Source organism: Gossypium hirsutum, chromosome A03 (assembly GCF_007990345.1).
Source record: "Gossypium hirsutum isolate 1008001.06 chromosome A03, Gossypium_hirsutum_v2.1, whole genome shotgun sequence".
In the NCBI taxonomy this organism is placed as follows: domain Eukaryota; kingdom Viridiplantae; phylum Streptophyta; class Magnoliopsida; order Malvales; family Malvaceae; genus Gossypium; species Gossypium hirsutum.
Genome location: NC_053426.1, coordinates 27,734,699 through 27,756,737, shown reverse-complemented (window position 1 = coordinate 27,756,737; position 22,039 = coordinate 27,734,699). Strand labels below are relative to the sequence as shown.

General features: G+C 33.6%; 1 long non-coding RNA gene across 1 annotated transcript; it reads left to right on the top strand.

The window, feature by feature from the left end:
* The first annotated feature begins 15,125 nt into the window (after positions 1 to 15,125).
* On the top strand, positions 15,126 to 21,839 carry LOC107887302 (uncharacterized). The gene is made up of 2 exons (XR_001681113.2): positions 15,126 to 16,672; positions 21,261 to 21,839. It is a non-coding gene; the product is annotated as an uncharacterized lncRNA (long non-coding RNA).
* The last annotated feature ends 200 nt before the right edge of the window (positions 21,840 to 22,039 follow it).

Genomic DNA, 22,039 nt, shown 5'->3' with positions numbered 1-22,039 from the left:
CCAAACCAATTCATAAAGCATTATATACATCACATATAACACTTACCAAACACATAATTCAAGCCAACTTAGATGGCTATACATACCACATTTACAAGCCAAATCTCATGGCTAATATCAAGACTCATAACATTCCAAAAATAACACTACCCTATACATGCCATATACCATATATACAAAGCTTCAAAAGTACCAACGAGTTGATTCGGTATGTGATGATGGTTCCCGATGATCCCTAATGTCGATCTAGCTTCGATGCTCTATAAAACAAAGACAAATAACACACAGTAAGCTTCATAGCTTAGTAAGTTCGTACTAAATCTACTGAACAGTTCATAATATACAAATTTATCAAGCTTCATATACATAGTATCAACTACCACATAGGTATTATACGTACCTATACTTCCCTATATTTACTTATTTCATTCTCACCTCTTTGTTCAACACATTAATTCGTTCGGAAATCTTTCAATGTTATAAAAACTCGCACACTTAGTGCATAAATAATTAACCAAAGCTATAACGATTTCGCACACTAAGTGCCATCACATTAAACCAAAGCTATATTGGTATCGCATACTTAGTGCCTCATATAGCCGAAGCTATTCCAATTCGCACACTAAGTGCTATTTACAGTCGAAGCTGTTTTGTAACTCACATTAAGTGCCAAACATAGTCTATTTGTCATCGTACACAATCCTAGTCACATATATACAAATTTATGCATTATTGAAGCATTAAAACATAACAATTTTTATCACGTATGAACTTACCTTGGATACTAAAATGGTGAATTGAATTGTTTAGTCGATAACTTTAGTTTTCCCCCGATCTATATCTGAATTCCTCCTTTCTTGATCTAGATGTATTCAAAATTAACTTATTCAATCATATAATCATTCAATTTTGCCCAAAACATATAAATGGGCATTTTGCATATTAGCCCATCACATTTCCTCAATTTAGTCCTTATTTCAAAACAACTCAAAATACACAAAATTTCAACATGCTCATGTTAGACCGAATTTTCCTTTGGTCCTTAGCTGCCCATTAATTCCATTTATTTCATATTCAGACCCCTAAATTTTTAAATTTCACAATTTAGTCCACAATAAGCATTTTTATCAAAAATCACTTAATTAAACCTGTCTATCAAACACCAAGCTTGCATAATTCATCATCAAACATCATAAAACTCAAGCATTCATCAATGGAAACTTTCAAAATCATCAACACTTACAAAAATTGAAGCATGGGCTAGCTAAAACTCAAAGCAACAATCACAAAAACATAAAAATCATCAAAAAGCCGAGCAAAGAACATACATCAATCTAGCTATCAAAGTGCCGAATGCAAGAAAGCTTCGTAACCCTTGTTTTCTTTCTATTTTTGTTTGAAAAGATGAATGAATGAATCATATTTTAATTTAGTTTTGTTTAATTAAACTTAATTTTACAATTACAAAAATAACCTTTATTAATACATTAATGAAACACATAACGGTTGGTCATTTATGACAAATTCCATTAACCATGGTCTAATTACAACATAAAAACCTCTCATTTAATAATCCATGGAAATTAGACACTTTTAACTAATGGAATGCAATTTTTGCATTTTATGCGATTTAGTCCTTTTTCCAAATTAACTACTTAAACAAAAAAATTATTTCACGAAACTTTCACACATATATAATCGCATATTTTAAACACAAAAATAATATTAAAATAATTTTACGACCTCTGATTTGTGATCTCGAAACCACTATTTCAGTTTAGCTAAAATCGAGCTGTTATAGTGTCACTAAGTGCATCCGTGATGTGCGAAACTCCGGCCTTGCAGAGGGGAAACTGTGGTGTTCGAGCATCAAGGTATAAGACGTTGAATGAAAGAATGGGCAGAGGTATAGGGAAAAAGATAAGTGGAATTTCGTTATGATTCTGCCATCAGGGATTGTTAGAAGCAAACTATGATGTACGAAGCTCCGGGCATTGCCGATGAGGGAGAAAGGGGGACACTGTATTCTAGCATCAATGTATATACAAGATACATACAAGATATGATGATGTTGATGGCTAATAGGTTCCATAAATCAACACCGTGACAGCGGTTAACAAGCTTTATCGGGAAACACCACGACGGCGGTAAGGTCTTTCGGACATTAGTTGGGTTATGGCAACTAATATAGTCTGTCGAGACATTAAACACGGGATAGCCCATCGAGACAACAAACATGGGGACCACAAGGTGTAAGACCATAGTTAGGTTTTGGCAACCAATAGAGTCCATCAAGACATTAAACATAAGGTATATTGTGTAAGACCATAGCTCGGTTATGACAGCATAGGTAACCGGGACAGTAAACTCAAGTTAGTCCACTGAGACAGTAAATACATGTAGATAATCAAGGTAATAATCGTGGAAATTTCAGCAAACAAATAAAAAGGGTTAGAAGAAAATTAAAAATATGGACACGAAATAGTTAACCAGTGGATCGAAGGAATCCGTCAATGAATGGGAAACATAAGGAAAATGAGAAAAGACTACTAGAATAGTAGTCGTGAGTGTCGTAAGGGCATATGGGCGATAATCTAGGAAAATTTAAACAAGGGAAATGATGTGCTAGGGATGATTGGTGTAAAGTCAAGCAAGAGAATATGTACCCTAGGGTCGTAGATGATTAAGAACCATCAGAAGACATTTAATGAAATTATGTGCTAGGTAACAATCATGTCTGTCGAGACTATTTCTCTTAAAGAGGAAATTATTGAGGAAGCGTCAGCCAAAATGACTAGTTACATGGGGATACAGTATGAAAGAGCAATCGTGAACTCAGGTGGCCACTCAGTGACAATTAATTGAGTAGTGGACAGTAGCAGAAGGGCGTGCTGCGCTTAAGGGTAAGGTAATGTGATTAAAGCATATTACGAAGAAGTAATTCAACCACTATTTAGACTAAGTGAGATTTGGTCCACCGGAGTGGCGTGGGACACTTATAGTCATGCCAACAAAAGAAATGTGAGTAAGTCATACTAGATTATGATGAGGAAAAAAGTCTGTTATGGACTAACCAGATTTGGAATACCCGCCGAGGGACTTTAGGAGGTAGGCCAAAGGGCCGCATTAATAGTGCAAGATGGTAGGAAAAAGAATCTACATTGGGGATAGGTGAAAGACAGAATATAAGTAAAAGAAAGGATGGAATCCATGGAGATGGTGAGACATTCAAAGGAATTGTCAAGGCTGATAAGATGGCCGAAAGGTAATCGCACAACTATCTATCCTCCAATAGATAGGATCAGGAATAAAATAAAGTCCACTACGATGGGCTTGAGAGAAATTTCACAAACAAGTAAAGAGTTTATTTGCATTTATTTCTACTTAATTAAACCCCTGTAAGATGTGGTCTATTTTCGTATAATGTAGAAACTTACTAAGTTCATTCAAACTTACAAGGGTTTGACCTGTGTTGCAGGATTTGCGTGCCAAGGAACTCGTGAAGGGACTAAGTCAGTTTGAATTAATCCAAGGTTTTGACGTCATAACGGTTTCGTGTACATAGGAAGGGGTACTATAAGAGGCTTCGCCTTGGGGTCAATGATGTTGTAGCTAAGTAGTTACTGAGAAGTCCAAAATTTTTATATAGTAATATTTTGTTTGAATATTAAGGATTTGAATGTAAGATACATATATTATTTAATAAAGTCTTACTTAAACTCATTAAGTTTGTAATGTGGTCCTTAGTTTAAATTGGGTCCATTTGTGACACTCTATACCAAGATTCGACAATCGAGCCGGGTGAGGGTGTTACAAACCTATTTTTATTCTTCATCTTATCCTCTTTTAACTCGTTCTATAATTTTGAGTACAAATGACATGACTCTAGAACTTCACTATAGTTTTTTCTTTGGCAACATAATTTAGAAGATTAATCCAAAGTAGGCCACTGTGAAACCAACTATTAGGCAATCCATCTATATTAGGAAAGCCTCAAAGGAATTTTAAACATATTGTTTTATCTTTATACCTTACATCCAAAATCTAGAGGTGGAATACTTTCCAGTCCATCGCTGTCACCAGTATTAAGTTTTAGTCCATTCTTGGGGATGCTAGAGATAGCCATTGTAGCGATACTCCTTTACCAGTGTGAAAATGTTAATTCCTATATCTATAGACACTCTGGCATAATTTGATTAGACTTACATATTTAAAAGGCACATGAAATTTGTATACATTAATGAAATCAACCTTAAACAAACAAAAAGAAGTTAATCTTAAATAACAAGTATATTGAAAAAAAGGAGAAACCTTTATTATTTAGTTCATTCATTACCACACTTAAACATCGTAATGTTCTTTTTGACTTTGTCTTGCTCATGTAGAATTGGCAACAAAGGTGTTTCTCTTTCTCTTTTTCTTTTCTATAAATGATGTAGATATAAGGATTGAGAATTGTTAGGGATCGACTTGTATAATCAACGAACAAGTAAAATTGAGAAGATCGACTTATATAACCAACGAACATGTAAAATTGAGAAGATCAAACACATAAATATTTACGTGGAAAAACCCCTCCAAATATGATAAAAAGCACGAGCAAAGGAAGCTTCGACTTTTCACTAAATGAGTAAACAAACAAGAATACAATATGGAGAAAATAAACCTAAATATACTAAAGGTACAATACCCAAAACCTGAACACGAAGTCGTAATTTGGGAACAAAATTCTTTCCATAGTTACTATGAAAACCCTCACAAAAACCCATAGGCGACTACATTTGGTCGTCCTCAAAGAAAAGACCTTGCTGATTAGCATATCAAAACATGGATATAATGGCCCTTTTAAATAGGCTCTTATACTAGTTTGTTGGGTCGAACCCAAATTACGTAACAAACACAAACGAAAATGGAGAAAATTAGACACAAATATTTATGAGGAAAAACTACTCCGAAGAGGATAAAAAACCACGAACAAAGAAAATTTCACTAAATTCGACAAAAACCTAAAAGAGAGTACAAAATAGAGGGAAAATAAACTTTAAACCCAAAATACAAAAATTTCATGAAATTCCCACAAACTCTCTATTAATTTTGGTGTTGTTATTCTGAACTATCTAGGGTTGCTAAGAGGTCTATTTATAGGCTGGATTTCATGTACAAATATAACTAAAACATCCCTAGAGTAATCAGAGTTAGACTGGGAAAATATAACAAAGTTTAAATAGAAGAATAATCCTAGTTGAGCAAGGAACACTTCGTCACGTCGTGACATGGCATGCTACCTTATCGAGACGCTCTTCATCGTGTCATTGGGACGTGGAGAATCTTCTCGTCGTAACATCGATGTCATGTCGTTGGGAAGTTGGCTCTTTCTCGTCTTGACGTCAACCATGTTTTGTACAAAATGTGAGGCACACTCCACAAGAATGAGGGAAAGAGAGATTCGTAACTACAACCAAGCTCACTAGCCTTCCTTGTAAAGCAATTTGAGGACATATTATATAGACATATGTTTCATCTACAAGCAAACTCTTTGAACTGCACATCAATTATCATTGAACTACCAATTTCCCTCACTTTGGGTGTTGATTTCAATATTTATAAATCTGGATTTGGATCTTTTACAATAAGTGAAAAAAGTGAGGAGCATGTCAATATATCATCCATTTAGGTTATGTTAGCATCATTTCCTTTTCTTGAAGAAATTTAAAAATAACTATAAATGCTAAAAGATGAAGTAATAAATAGTCTAATTTGATATAAATTTTAAGCCTAGATTAAGGGAAGCCATCAAACTAGCTTTTGGGAAAACAATGGAGTAAGATATTACTTGAAGTTTGAAATTGCAGCTCATCCTCTTACTCAAAAAATCAGCAGCAATTAGATCTACTAAAGCTATATAAACCATAATTTGAGTTGACAAAGAGTCAAATATGACTTCTGTAAGCAAACCTGTCTAGGTGTAAGGGTTGTAAGATGAAGCAATTAGAGTTCCAATTGCTCAAGTAATATGTCTAGCATAGACTCCATTTTTAAAAAAATGAAAAAAAAAATCAATTGACAAATCTATTAATCTCGCATCAATTGGGAAATAAAAAGATTAATTTTCCTTATTAGTTTACCCAAATCCAAAAATTAAGAAAAACCCTAAAAAATCTACTTTATTACCTAAAACACCAGTATGATGCTTCCCAAAAAATGCAATAAAATGGTATCCAAAAATATAGGCTTAAGGGTGTAAAAAACCCTTAAACGTTTTCAAAAAAAGCAATTAAGCCTCTGCTTATTTTTTCCACTCAATTGGGTACTTGAACTTTCAAAATGCATCAAAAAGTTCCTCAAACTTTTTCAAAAAAAAAACAATTAAGCCCTGATTTTATTTTATTTTTTGCAATCAGTTGGGTACTTAAACTACCAAAATGTATCAAAATGCCCATTAACCATTAACTTTAACAGTTCATTGTTAAAGTAAACCGCTCCTAATTTTTTTTTCAGCTAAAGCCGCCACGTCTCATAACCTAAAAATTATTAAATTTTAATAAAAAATAAAAAATAGAAAAAATTATAAAAATTATAAAAATCGTAAAAATATTCTAAAACTTTATAAAAATTGTAAAAAATTATAAAATATATAGACATATAGAAAAAAAAATTATAAAATTTTATCAAGTCATAAGAAAATTATAAAAAAATATAAAGAAATATAAAATTCTTAAAAAAATTATAAAAATTATCGTACCAAAAGAAACATTTTATAATTTTTCTATAAATTTTATTTATTTTTATTTTTTTTCATTTTTCGCCACATGTCACCCTGTGTTGCAAAATGTGATGAGTTTAAATTAGGGGTCGACAAATTTAATGATCAACGGTTAAAGTTAAGGCTTAAAGAGCCTTTTTGATGCATTATATATTTTTTAATGATTTTTCTAAATTTTAAAATTTTTAATTTTTTACTATTTTTATAATTTTTTTCTATTTTTAATAAATTTTAAATAATTTTATTAAAATTTAATATTTTTATAAATTTTATTTATTTTTAGTTTTTATAATTTTTTTGCCACATGTCATGTCGTGGTTGTGACACGGGGTGACTTTAATTGAAAAAATTAGGGACAGTTAACTTTAATGGTTAAAGGGCTTTTTGGATACATTTTGACAGTTCAAACCCAATAGAAAAAAAAATGAAAGCAGGGGCTTAATTGTTTTTTTAAAAAACTTTGAGGGCTTTTTTGATGTATTTTAAAAATTAAAGTACTTAGTTGAGTGAAAAAAAAGTAAAGAATTATTATTATTATTATTATTATTATTATTATTATTATTATTTAAGTTTAAAAGGTTAAGCCAAATATATATATTGATTCAGCCTTTCGTTAAATAATTTTGACAGTGTTAGTACAAGTGACTCAATTTATTAATAATAAAAATTAAATGATGTAATTTGATTAAATTAAAGGTTTATGACTTAAATAAAAATAGGAATTAAGTTTGGTGATTTAAATTGTAAATTAATCTTTTCCTTTTTAATATTTTAATAATTATTGAATGTAAAATATTTAATAAAAATGATTAATAATAAACACAAATATAAAATAAAAGTTTAAAGGTTAAAATCTTATTAATTAAGATTTCAATCCATGTTTTTTATTTGTTAAACTGTTTCTTTTCTTTTTATTATCGATTTGACCCTCTTTGGATTTATATATTTTTCGGATCAAAACAAATCATTAAATTCTGTTTAATCAGTTCAATTGATGGACTGGCTCCATTCTTTTTATTCCATGTTCATGTGATAGAAACATGGTGTTCATTCAATTCCACGTTTGAGCCAATAATTCCTCATATATATATATATATATTATAAGTTCTGTTTTCCCCCAAAAGAGATAAGAATTCATTGATTTCAAAGAAAAAAATAAAATTTATTTGTACAATGAAACAAAATTCTTATAAATATAATTTGGTCAATTGCATGAAAAGCTACTAAATTGATGATAAATTATAATTACAAAGTTGTTAGAAATATTTCTCATAAAGCATAATGTTTTTTTCACTCTAATTTTATAAAAAAATTATTTTAACTATTCATTTAACTTTTTATTTTTTAGTTTTTGAACTTGTATACGGTAGATAGTCATATAAATGACATATCAATATTTAATTAATTTTTAAAATTTTTAAAAATAATTAAATATTAATGTGTCATCCATGTGTTAACCATGTGTATGTTAAATTAACAAAATTAAAAGAATGTTAACATTTTCATCTATATTAAAGTAATTTAAAAAATACCACAAATTTAAGTATTAAAATCATAAAAAATTAAATAAACAGCTAAACTAATTTTTATAAAATTAAAAGGGTAGTGAAAAAGAAATACAGATAGATTTTTTTCTAGAAAATGTGATTTTGTTAAGATTGTTTGTACAAATTATAAAAAAGGTTTCAATCTTTGTTACAGAGTCAACTTGCAATCCTATATTATTGTCTTTTTGTCCCAAAAGAAAATCATCCACCCACATATGCATGGTTATGTATAAGCATCCAAATATTTTAATTTCTTCCAATTAAGATAAAACCTAGTTTGACACGGAATCTATAAAGGAAAAAGTTAACACGGTGACCCACAACCAACATTGCTTGAAAACACCCTTTTGTTTTTTTCATCATTATTAAAATCTTCCAACCAGCTTTGCTCATCAATGTGGACATTTTTCTTGGTGGGGCAGCGAATCAAACCCAATCGGTACTGTTTGTATAGAATCTAATTCTGATAGGAAATTTAGGGTGGGTTATGTATATATAGTGCGATGTGTCGTGGTGTATTTAGTTTTTTTTTCTCACACTATAGTATCGTTATAGTATTTAATTTTATCGTCATTGCTTTTTTTACTGTAACCGCAAATAAATATGCCATTCATTCAAACCCACCTTAATAATATGGATAGACCCAAATTACTGTTTAAGTAATAAAATTACACGGACCCAAGTTACTATTTAATTATTTTTTATTAAAACAAGAAGTAAGCAACTGATACTATGAATATTGGTGGATCAATAATATGTGAAACCTTCCAATCAACTGCAACTTTTGCCCATTTGTTGATTTGGATGGACTACTTGTCTCCTCAATTGTTCCATATTACTGACTTGATGAAAGCATAGGATTCAAATGTCATCAGTCCAAGGTTTATATTTCCAGTGCCATGAATTTGCTTTGGTCTGAACCTTTTTATCTTTTTATCTTGAAGCATGATGATATGAATGAATGTTCCTAATGATGTCAGCTTAGTCAAGATTTCATGTATAGTTTGTAGCTTGCCAGAGGTTAGATCCCAATTCTCATAGCATGTACTTTTCTAGAAAAGAGTTTCGGCATTTAGATTGACAATAGAGTAGGCAGTCCCATAACCATGATGACCTTTCCTCCATGCTAGGTAAGCTATCAATAAGTTGAATTGAAGCTTATCCTTTTCTTGCTTGAGAAAGTGTTTCTTACAGGCACTCAAATTGTGGAGGGTGTCTCGCATTTTACACACGTCCTAACGATGCGACATGGGACATCACGATGAGAAGACATATTACGTCACCACAATACGATGTGTTCCCCACATAAATGAGTTTATTCTCTTAGTTAAACTCTGATTACTCTAGGGATTTTAGTCAAATTAGCCCTCTAATCCTAGCCTATAAACAGCGCCTTTAGTAACCATAAGGAAAAAAAACATTGAACAACATTAAGAAAAGGATTTGAGAGAGCTTTGAGGGAATTTTGTGTTTTAGCTAGAGAGCTTTGTATTCAGGGTTAGGGTTTATTTTGAATTTCTCCATCTTGTACTCTTCATTTGTTTGCTCATTAGTGAAATCTCCTTTACTCGTGTTTTTTTATCCTACTGATTTGAGGAGTTTTCCATATAAATTTGTGTGCCCAAATTTCTCAATTCCTTCTTTCTCGTTGTTTATATGGGTCGATCCCCAACAAATAGGTATCAAAGCTTGGTTAGGATTATGTAATCAACCTATTCAGAGATGATGAAAATGATATTCGATATCAAGAAGTTCGATAGGATTACAAATTCCAGTTTATAGCAAGTTCGGATGACTATAATATTGGTTCAAAATGGCCTAAAAAAAGTCATTACAAGGCAAAAGCCCGCGGATTCGAATCATTCAAAATGGGATGAGCTTGATGAAAAGGCTTTATCTACAATTCAGTTATGCCTTAAGAACAATATGTTGCAGAAGGTGCTTATGGTGAAAACAACATCAACCTTATAGAGGAAGCTTGAATCCCTTTACATGACAAAGTCTTTGAGTAATCAGTTGGTGTTAAAACAACATATATATATGTTCCGTATGGCCGAAGGTGCATCCATTAGGGCTCATATCAGTGAATTTGTTACTCTCTGGAATGACCTAAAGAATGTCGAGGCTAATATAAATGATGAAGATTAAGCTATGCTATTGTTGTGCTCTTTGCCTCCTTTATATAAAACTTTCAATGAGATCCTACTTTATGGAAAAAATAAACTATCGTTCGAAGATATGAAGGGAAACTTGTTGAGCAAAGATAAACTCGACAACGAGTTAGGTTTGAATATAAAGTTAGATATAAACTCGACAACGAGTTAGGTTTGGTTAGGTTTGAATATAAAGTCAGATGGGCAAGCCTCGGTTTTGGTTGCAAGAGGCAGACAACAGTCTAAGCATTCAAGTCAGAGCAGGTCAAAGTCAAAATCAAAATTAAGGATTCAACAGTCTAAGCCTAGGTATTTTAGACTCAAAAAATTGTAGAATTGTCATTGAGTCAAACGACATTAAAGTATCTCATGGAGCTCTCATTTTGATGAAAGGTCAGAAAACCAACAGTCTATATATTCTACAGGGTTCAACAGTGACCGATGCAGTGGCAATTATAGAGGTGGAGTCGAAATAGTCGCCACATTGTGATGAGGAGTCTTGTGATGTCATGACGAATTCCATCTATTATGGATTCAGAGCCAACTCAGCTATGACACATATGACTCATTCATATGAGCAAGAAAGAAATAATCATTTTGACTAAGAGAGGACTTCTTCCGAGTGTAGAAGTTGGAAAGTTAGATTTCTATGAGCATTGTGTTTGCAGGAAGCAGACACGAGTCAACTTTGATTCTGTAGTCCACAGGACGAAAGACACCCTTAATTACATTCATTTCAATTTATGGGTCCAGCTCAAGTCACCTCCAAAAGAGGTAATAGATATCTCCTAACTTTTATTGATGATTACTCTAGGAAGGTTTGGGTCTATTTCTTAAAGCACAAGAATGAAGTTTTCGAGTTTTTAAAATAGTGGAAGACCTTACTGGAAAAATAGATTGTGAAGTCTGTAAAGTGATTAAAGGCTAATAATGGTCCCGAGCTCTACTCGATTGGATTTAATGAATACTAAAAACGGGAAGGAATTGAGCGACATTGTACAGTTTTTGGTACCTGTAGCAAAATGGTGTTGCAAAAAGGGTGAACAAAACTCTACTTGAGAGAGCCCGATGCATGCTCTTTAATGCATGCTTAAGAAAGAAGTTTTGGGCAGAAGCTATCAACCTGGTAAGCTATTTGGTAAACCGATCACTAGATTGAGCATTGGATGGAAAGGTCCTGACGAGATATGGTCGGGTAACCCTCTAAATTACTCTAACCTTAGAGTATTCAGTTGTCTTGCTTATGTACGTGTTAGTGAGGGAAAGCTTGAACCTAGGGCTATGAGATGTATATTTATTGGTTTTGCTACAGGAGGAAAATTTTTTAAGTTATGGTGCCTAGAAACTAAGAAAACTATTATTAGTAGAGATATGGTGAATGATGAAACTATTATGATTCACCTGGGAAAAGAGTCACCTACTCCTGTCGACATAAAACAGAGTGTTTAAAACAAGCCGGAGCCAAAACAGTTGCAATGTTGTGATAAGGACAAAACGTCATAACATCATGATGAACTTCACACTTAAGTTAATCTAAAAGGTTTTAGACAACAAAAGGTTATTAAAGCTACCCTAGATTAGTTAGAGATGCCATCAGATTCATAAGCATCTCCTACATCTCAACTACAAAATTATAAGTTAGCTCATGATAGGGAGAGACGAGAGATCAAACCACCTCGGATGTTCTACCATGGAAACCTTGTGGCGTATGCTCTAAGCATTGCGGATAGCATTGATTCAGCCAACATTTCAAGTAACAGCCTAATTTTGGGCCTAGTCGGAACAGTGGTTTTGGGACCATAAATTTGAGGCCAAAAAATTATTTTTATTATTATTTTGGTGTCATAGTATGATTATATGAGTGTATGAAAAATTTGGTGAGTGAATTTTAGCGAATGCATGTTTAATTGTGAAAAATGACTAAATTGCATAAATGACAAAAGTCTTATTTTACTAGATAGATATACCAAATAACTAGAGAACTAAAATTAGGAGTCTTTAAAGTGAAAATAGGCCTTTTTATAGATCATGGCCGGCCATAGGGACAAGAAAAATCAAGTGGTCAAATGGTTGGTGAGTTGGTGACTAAATTTTGACTAGAAATAAAAATAAAATAAAGAAAGAAGGATATCATCTTTTCACCTTCTTTATCACCAAAATTTTCAGCTATTTTAAGGGTTTTGGAAGCTTGAAAACTTTCAGCCACTTATTCCTCTCTCAAGTAAGTGATTTTCATAACCATTCTTGATAATTTTTGTACTTTTAGAACCCTTGTAGCATGAGCTAACTAATAAGGGGATCATTTTGTAAAATGGTTGATAGTCTAGGAATTTGCCATGAAAAAATTTATGATGGTTACTGGGTTTTTATAGAAGAAATGAACCTTGTTTGTTAAATAAACAACTTTTGTGAAAGGACTTCTCATGAAAACCCTAATAAGACCATTTTGTAAAGTTTGTAAAATAGATGGTACTTTTGTGAAATAATGGAAATTTTGGCTTGCTATAAGAGTAAAAAGGGTTCGGCTAGGCTTAATACATGAAGAAATTATTTAAAAATCGATTTTCAAGTCTAGGGACAAAATGGTCATTTTGTCAAAAAAAATGTGAATTTTTGATTGTCTAAATTTATTTAGTGATTAAATGAGTGAATTTTTATTATTTTAGATCAAGAAATACAAAATCCAAACCTAGACTGGGAGAAGGCTAAGCAAGTAGATTAAATCAACTAGTCGCCTACATTTTGTAAGCCAAAGTAAGTTGTATGTTAATAATGCAACTATATTGTTATGATACGTGATTGAATTGATATTGCAAAAATTGTTTTGATTGTGAATATGAGTATGCATGTTGAGAAATTAATGTAATAAAGACTCCCGATAGAACATTAGGAATAGAATTGGATATTCATGCCATGACATTGGGTGATATGTGTGCTAGTGTAAGACATGTGTGGGACATGCATTGGCCACATTACGAGAGCCAGTGTAAGACATATCTAGGACATGAATCGGCCTCGAGAGATGCAAGTCAGTGTAAGACATGTCTGGGACATGCATCTACATTGAGAAGAGAGCTAGTGCAAGACATGTCTAGGACTTGCATCGGCCTCGAGATATACAAGCTAGTGTAAGACCTGTCTGGGACATGGCGTCAGCTTGTTGTGTGTTAATGTAAGACCTGTCTGGGACATGGCATCGACACCGATAGATGAGAGTCAGTGTAAGACCTGTCTGGGATATGACACTCACCTTGATATATGAAAGTCAGTGTAAGACCTGTCTGGGATATAGCATTGACTTTGATGTACTAGCTAGTGTAAGACCAGGTCTGGGACATGGCATCGGCATCTTATCCCATGTTTGGGGCTAATAAATATCCTGTAGTATTCCAAATGGTTCAACGGGAGATTTATGGTATATATATTGAAATGAGAGAACTTATGACTATGTGGTGAGTGGTACAGGTACATAAATGAGAATTACAAAATACGAGCTTCATTTTTGTTGTGTGTTTAGTAAGGAAGGAAAATGAGTAAGTTATGCTTATGACCACTTGTGTATTTTACATGAAGTATGAAATGTGAATTCAATAGACATTGTATGCTTGGTGAGAAACGAATATGAACAAATAATATTCATGAATCCTCATTTTCATGTGCAAATTGAGTTATATTGGAAGTATGATTCCTTATGGAAAATTGTAGTTATTCATTATTTACATGCGACTTACTAAGCTTTATGCTTACCTCTTTTACTTTCTGTTTCCTTGTAGTGCCGCTAAACTAGCCCGTGGATCGGATATTGTCAGAGGCCTCGTTCACACTATCATTTGAAGCTTGGTATAGTCAGTTCTTTTATTTTGAATATTATATGTATAGGATCATAACTTTTGAGTTTTGTGTCTTTGTTAATTGGCCAAATGTGTTGGCTTGGGGTGCAACGCCTTTATTTTGTATAAGGCCATAAGTTATGGTTAATATTTATCTATGGTATGCAATTGATGATGTTTCATGGATGGGCAAATTGCATGAAAGAATAAGTGCATGCTTGGATTGTTATAGTGTAATGAGGGTTGTTTTTAATTATCATGTTGTGGTTGAGTTGGCCTTATGCTGATGCATGGAAGTGGTAATATTGATGTGGTATAAGTTAATACAAGGGTGGTAAAAAATCTTGGTAGATAACCTTATTTTTTCCACACGGGTAGACACACGGGCATGTGTCTAGGCCATGTGCGACACACGGTCAGCTTCTATGACTCAAGATAAATAATCCATTGATCTCTAAAATACATAACTTCCACGTCTCCATTATCCCTTTTACTTTATTTGTTTTTCTTTGTTAATTTTATTTTTCTTCGGTTATTTCAACTTATTGGTTTAATAAATTTTATTTTTTTATTTTGTAAGTATACTAAGGGTCGGGCTTCATCTTTCAGTAGCTACCCTATTAGAATTTTTTGTCAAAATATTTACTTCCAATAAAATTTTTATTTTTCCCCTCAACTCTCATCTTACCATGTCAGGCCATAATTATCGTACTCTTATCACCCACGTCACGTCTTCAGTAACTTTTTACATTTGTCACCTTTATTTTCTTTTTCTTTTAACCTAATCGTTTCACCTTATTTACAGTTACCTTCAACCTTCGTTTTCTTCCAGATTTACTTGTATTTCCGCAAAAAATTCAAAGTGTCTACCTTTTTCTTTTCCAATCACTCTAAACTTTTCAAAGCAATGGCCAGACGTGTTCCTTCTCAATCACCCCATGTGTCATCAAGAACCTTTTTCAACAAAACCATAGAGGAGAAATACACAAATAACACCTCCAAGCTTCTGTTCTGTTTCGAAAAAAGTTTTCCTTTTCAAGATGCGCCCTTTATAGGGTATGATGAATCGATTTCTTCTATAATCGAAAAGTACGGGTGGAAAATCTTTCGCTTACATCCAGAAGATATTTTAACAAAGGTAGTGCGAGAGTTTTATGCCCACTTGACCTCTCTTAACATTGCTTTTATATATGTGAGAGGTGTTTCAGTGCTGCTTGATAAGTACTCTATCAATGCTCAATATGGCTTACCTGATGGTCAAGATGAGCATTCTTAGTTTGCCACAACAATCACGGCGAAGGGCCTGAATCAAGTTCTTAAGGATCTTTGTGTGGAAGGAACCAAGTAGGTAGTGCCCAGACAAGATTGCTACATTATAGAATGAGTTTCTGTGAAACCCCATGTCAAGTTTGGTACCATTTTCTCAAATCTCCTCTCAGTCCTTCTACTCAAAACTTAACAATTTCAAAGGAGTAAATATTGTTACTCCATTCTGTAGTGATAGGGAGGAAATCAACGTGGGAAAAATCATTTTCAAAGAGGTTCATAGGTGTGCCTAGAAGAATACTGGCAGCCTTAATTTTCCTTCCATTATTATTTCCCTTTGCCAATGTGTGAAAGTCTCAGTTCAAGAAAATGAAGATATGATTCCAAAAAAGGGGGCCATTACAAAGTAAATTGTTATAAGGTTTTAAGGGGAGGAATTGCCATGACATCCACCTCTCGGTTCTACCTTTACATCCTCTACCCCAACTTGTGGCCCAACAACCCTTTTCACTTCTACTAATGTCTTTGAACAACAAGTGCCTAGTTCTCTTAAGAGGTTACACAAGCAGTTTAGTTGTTCGAGAAGCATCAATCACGAATTGCTACTCATTTGGGTAGGGCACAGGAAGAAATGGCTCTATTTTAGGGTTATGTGAGGAAGAGGGACGTTGCTATCAAGAAATCCCTTCAGATGATTTTCACTCGGCCTATGTTTGTGTTCCCCAGTTTCCCTAAGGAACTGCTCTTTGATGTAGAGGAAGAGAAAGATGATGAAGCAGAGGTTGATGAGACCAAACCTACCCCCACACATCCTACCATTGAGGAGAAGGCCACAAAAAGACCATAGAAAGATGAGGAGAAGACTGAATCAGTGATTATTGAGACTAACCATGACAGAGAATAAGCAAACCCAACTTTTGCACCACCTGCAGATGCTATTGCACCTTCCCACCTCAATTGACTATGCCGGTGACACAGCAAGATCATGAGACCAATAAGCTGATTGATGATCTCATAAAATCGGATGATAACGAAATGAGGTGGCAATCAACATGTTGAAAAAGAAGCAGCGCTACAAGCATGCTACACGAAAATCTACTCGTTCAAATTAAAGTAACAACAATTTCACTCCAAGCTTTGTTCATTTTTTTTATGTTATTTGTTTTCTATTGTATTTTAGCATGCATTCGTTATTTTTGTCTTATCATTTTCTATCCATATATATGTTTGTACATTCATAATTTTTGTCTGTTCATGCATTGAGGACAATGCATCCCTTAGGTTTGAGGGTGTGTTGTGCGTATAGGTTGCATTTGAATAGTTGCTCATTATGTCTTTGACATTCATTTTTCCATGACACATAAATGCGTTAGACTATGACGAGTATATTTTTTCCTATGATGTTCAATGAGGAATTTAATTCTTTAACATTCCTAGAAAATTGTGACAGTGGCTTAGGATAGTTGCTTAAAAGTTGACCCCTAAAAGTAGAATGTACTAATTTCAATTACAATTAGTCTATAGTAGGTTTCTTTTGATAGACTTAGAAATTCTTGAGGCTAAGTTCAGTGTAACGACAATACTCAATGATTAAAAAATATATAATATTTTAAAATAATGATATCATCAAATACTCCAATGCTTAGAATTTCCTAGTAAGTCAGCATCACTTTGTTTGCTCCATCGTGTTGTTGATTAGAAAAGTAAGTTTAAGTAAGAGTGATTCAATAAAAGAAGCAGTTTAGGGACACTCCACTATAGTGCTAGGTTAAGTAGCTAAGGGGGTAGTTGTTTGCCCCATCCATCTTCTAATTTAAAAGCCTTAACTTCATGAGAAAGTATTCAAATTGCGTATGATGGAATACCTAGAAATTTAATGTATGCTCCACTAAGATTGTCAAGTAAAGAAAATTATGTGGCAAGATGAATCTTCGAGTAAAAGTACTTGTAATTGAGTTATGCAAGGCCAGATTGTTAAAAAGAAATTGAGCTTGGATAACAGATACACTAAGTACATTAGGAAGTGCTTGTTATAGTCGAAATTGCATGAGTAATTAGAATTTTTTATTTTTAGGGCAACATTTTCTGCATTTTTTTTTTGCTAAACAAGCTTATGAAACATGAGCAAATTTTTGGAAACAGAAGATTGCTGAGAACTGAAGTATAAAATATACTCTACATAGTCTGACATTACAAAAGGTAATTAAATTATTGTGGCAATTCATTCATTCAAACATGCATTCATGCATATTTTGTTTGAGGACAAGCAATAACTCAGGTTCAAGGGTGTGATATGTAACACCCCGAACCCGAGACCGTCGCCGGAGTCGAACACGAGGTGTTAACAGACTTCAAACCACTTATTAAAAATTTCCCAGACAAGCTGCCAATCTGCGTACTAGTCACTTTAAAAATCATATCTTGAGTTCTGAAACTCTAAATCCAGTTCCGTAAATTTTCCCCGGAACTAGACTCATATATCTATATGGTAGAATTTTTGTAGAATTTTTGGTCAGGCCAATTGGTACAGTTTATTAGTTAAAGTCGTCCCTGTTCCTGGGTTCGACTACTCTGACCCTTGTGCATTACGACTTATATATCTCCCTTTACAGAGCTCCAATACTTATGCCGTTGGTTTCTAATGAAACTAGACTCAAAAGGGAATCTATACATATAAAGCATGACTTCTAATTGTCTCTTATTAATTTAGGGTGAATTTCTAAAGTCGGGACAGGGGATCCAGAAATCGCTCTGGCCCTGTTTCACAAGAGTTTAATTATCTCCTAACATACAGCTCATATGGTCGTTTCGTTTCTTCTATATGAAAATAGACTCATCGAGATTCGATTGCATAATTTATTAATTAATTAATTCCATTCCTACTATTTTTAGTTATTTTTCAATCTCATGTCACTGCTGCTGCCAGCATCTGTTACTAAAGCAACTATGCCTATTTCGTGATTTCTCCTTGATCTAACTAGTAATTCATCATACATATCACAAATTATGATCATGACTAGCCATGCCAAAGGCTAATCATTGTCAAACATCTCCCTACTACACTATTGCCATATCATGAATTTTAACACCAAAAATAATCAACCATGACATATGGCATAAAAATCGAATTACCAAGACTTACGACCTAACATTATAGAACCAAATCCAACCGAACATTTATGCCATTTTCGCATGGCTAAAAGTTTACATACCAAATTTCAACAAAACATATTAGCCTATACATGCCGAAATGTTCTCCTAGACCGACTAAAAAGAAGATACCAAAAGTTGCTAGCCGGTGTGATGACTTCGATGACAGTCCCGAGCACGCAAAAAGACGAGTCCAAGAAACCTAAAGTAGGTGACAAGCAAACACCGAGTGAGTATATAACTCAGTAAGTCATAAGCATTACATTGTCGTTCAGTAATAATATATCATAAGAGAAAATAAATAATGCGGGATTAAAATCCTCCATCCATACCCAAACTGTGCTATAATTCCTTAGGCATTTCGGTTCGATCTCATACCAAGCCCTACTTTGACATTTCATACATTACACCATATGACATTGGATGCATTTATCTTCAAGTATAATCACCACATAGGTTCAAGACTTACCAAGCTCAATCCCAAATATAAATAAAATGTCTATTCCTCATGAGCTCAAGGTGTTTACTCGTACCGTTGTCCATGATTGACTCGATAAGGCCGCACACTTAGAGCATGTATATTTATTAGAGAATGTATAATAAGCCCGCACACTTAGTGCTTAATAGTCGAACTCGCACACTTAGTGCTATATAATCAACCTCGCACACTTAGTGCTATACAATTTGAACCCGCACACTTAGTGCCAATCTCATGATCATAAATGTTTACACCCACACACTTAGTGCCGAAACCAACAACTCAATACATCTCACCTCTTTTCTTTTTCATTCAATACTTTCATCACCCCATGCATACATGTATATATATATTTATCATTCCATTCAGCATCATTACATAGACGTTATGACCATTTAAATTAATACAAAATATATGCTTAATGACTTACCTTGTGTTGGGTAAGACGGTTCCAACTCGGCTACTCGATGATCTTTTCTTTGCCTTTGCTTGATTCTCCTCCTTTAACTCCTTGAGCTTAATCAATAAATCAACTAGTTTAACCATCTTGCTAAACATTCATAATTCAATTACCCATGCATATGTATGTTTGTATATTCGGCAACCATCCTCACTAATTACCCATTTAGTCGATTATACACATAATTAAAGGTAACATCACGAATGAGCATACTTATGTATATATATGTATATATACTTCGGAATGGGCATCACAATTAGATTTAACACCACCTTCATACTCAATTAGATGGCCGAATGTATGTATATATGTACAATGTCAACTATAACATCATTTAAACACCTAATTTCATCTCATGAACACTTGATCGAATTTTCCTAATCTAGCATATTTTCACATCTATTTGTAACATCATGTAAATCCACATATAACTACATTTCTTAGGTTCCACATCTTAATGCCCATTATAGCCACTCCCATAGTCTAAATCTAACAATCGGCAACACCCACCTTTCCACTATGTTAGCCGAATACTCATTCTCTTCTTAGTCCTAAATTCGGCACCTCCAACAAAATAGCTTAACAATTTCAACTTTCATGCTAACATAACAAGCAACTTAACACATCCATATAACTAGCATGCTAATAGCATCAAGGTATCAACTAAAATTTTTTAAGCTCCTTAGCCGAATCCTAACTCTCCAACAACCCCAAATCCAACCATGGGATAGATAGAATTTAGACTCATCACCCAAAGGTTGTGTAAACTTCCAAAAATATCATTGAACATACCTTGATCTAAAGGACCACCTTGGCCGAATCTTGCTTCCTCTTCTTCCTCTAGTTACGACAATTGCAAAAGAAAGAAAACATGAACACTCCTTCTTCCCTCCTTATTAAGCATTCAAACTCCCTCATTTTCATGCCACAACATCAAACACTCCTCCTAGATACAAGCAATGGCCGAACTTCTTCAAAATTTTTCTCCCTTTCTTTTTCTTGGTTTTTCGGCTAGGAGATGGCAAGTATGAACACCCCTTTTTTTTGTTCACTTTCCTATTATTATTCCCATCATTTGTTAACCAAAAAAAAAACATATTAAATTAGAATGAGTGGAGCATCATCTCTCCTTGGCCGGCCACCATGTATTTTATGGGTAATTTGACATGCAAAGCCATGCTTCCTCTCCCTATTATTAATTACTCCTTATAGTTCATCTATCATCTTTTCTAACTTCGTCAACTAGGTCCTTTTCGAATTAATTCACATTCCTAAAGCTAATATTAAGCATTTAATTTCTCATATATTCACTGTCACACAAAAATTTATGTAATTAAAACACAAAAATAAATTTTTGGCTCGGTAATGTGGTCTCGAAACCACATTCTGACCAGGGTCTAATTTGGGTTGTCACATGATAACTCTTGAAAAGAGTTATAATTCAGGCCTCTAGACTTGGCTAATTGTTCATACTTGAGTAAATTTAGTTGCCTTTTAGGAGATTATATTAGTATTTTTATAACACTGCATCATGAAGCTTGGATTGTGCTTTCAATGTCACTAGATGTTACTTTTACTTGTGGAGGAAAGTAATTGCGTGTTGTTTATAACAGGTCAAAAAGAAGGAAAAGTAAAAAAAGTGAAGTTTTATCTTGACAAAAGGTTGGATAGATTGCCAGCACAAATGCCATGACAATTCCAAGAAGATGCTGACTTAGTAGTCAATCCATGCCGCTCTCAGCCAGTTATACTTGTACTAGAAATATCCACCTAAAAAAGAGGGAGAAAAGAGTGTATGTTGAGAGGAGGACCTACCTTATAAATAGAAGAAAGAGAAAGAAAGGAAGGAGGTAGTTTTTCCTCTCACATAATTTTTCGTGGGAGATCCAGAGATGCAAAAAAAGTGGGTAGCAGCTAATGAACAGAGCAACAACACAAGGAAGAAGGAGAAGCATTCAACCCTGGGCTTTGCAAGATATTGTAGCACTGTAGTTGAAAGCTGGATTGGCAAAAACTTCCTGAAGTTCTTCCTTTATTATCTTAATTGGATTTTGTGAATTTTAACTGTGGAAATATGTTGTTGAATGATACTTTCATTTTGGATTTTAATTCCCAACTCATGAGCTAATCTCATCGAGTTGGGATTACTGGATGAATCTTTAGTTCCTTTAATGAACAAGGCATTATCCTGATTAGATTTACCATTTCATTCGATTTGTGCTATTTTAAAATGTATGAATGTAGTCTCTAAACATAGATAAATGTATGGTATGTCCATAAACGTGATTTAATTCTAAAAAGGTTAGATGAGTTGGATTGTGATCGAATGATACAAGCGAGTATTCGACAGAATACTCAGTACTCTAGACATAGCTATGAGCTTTGTGCAGAG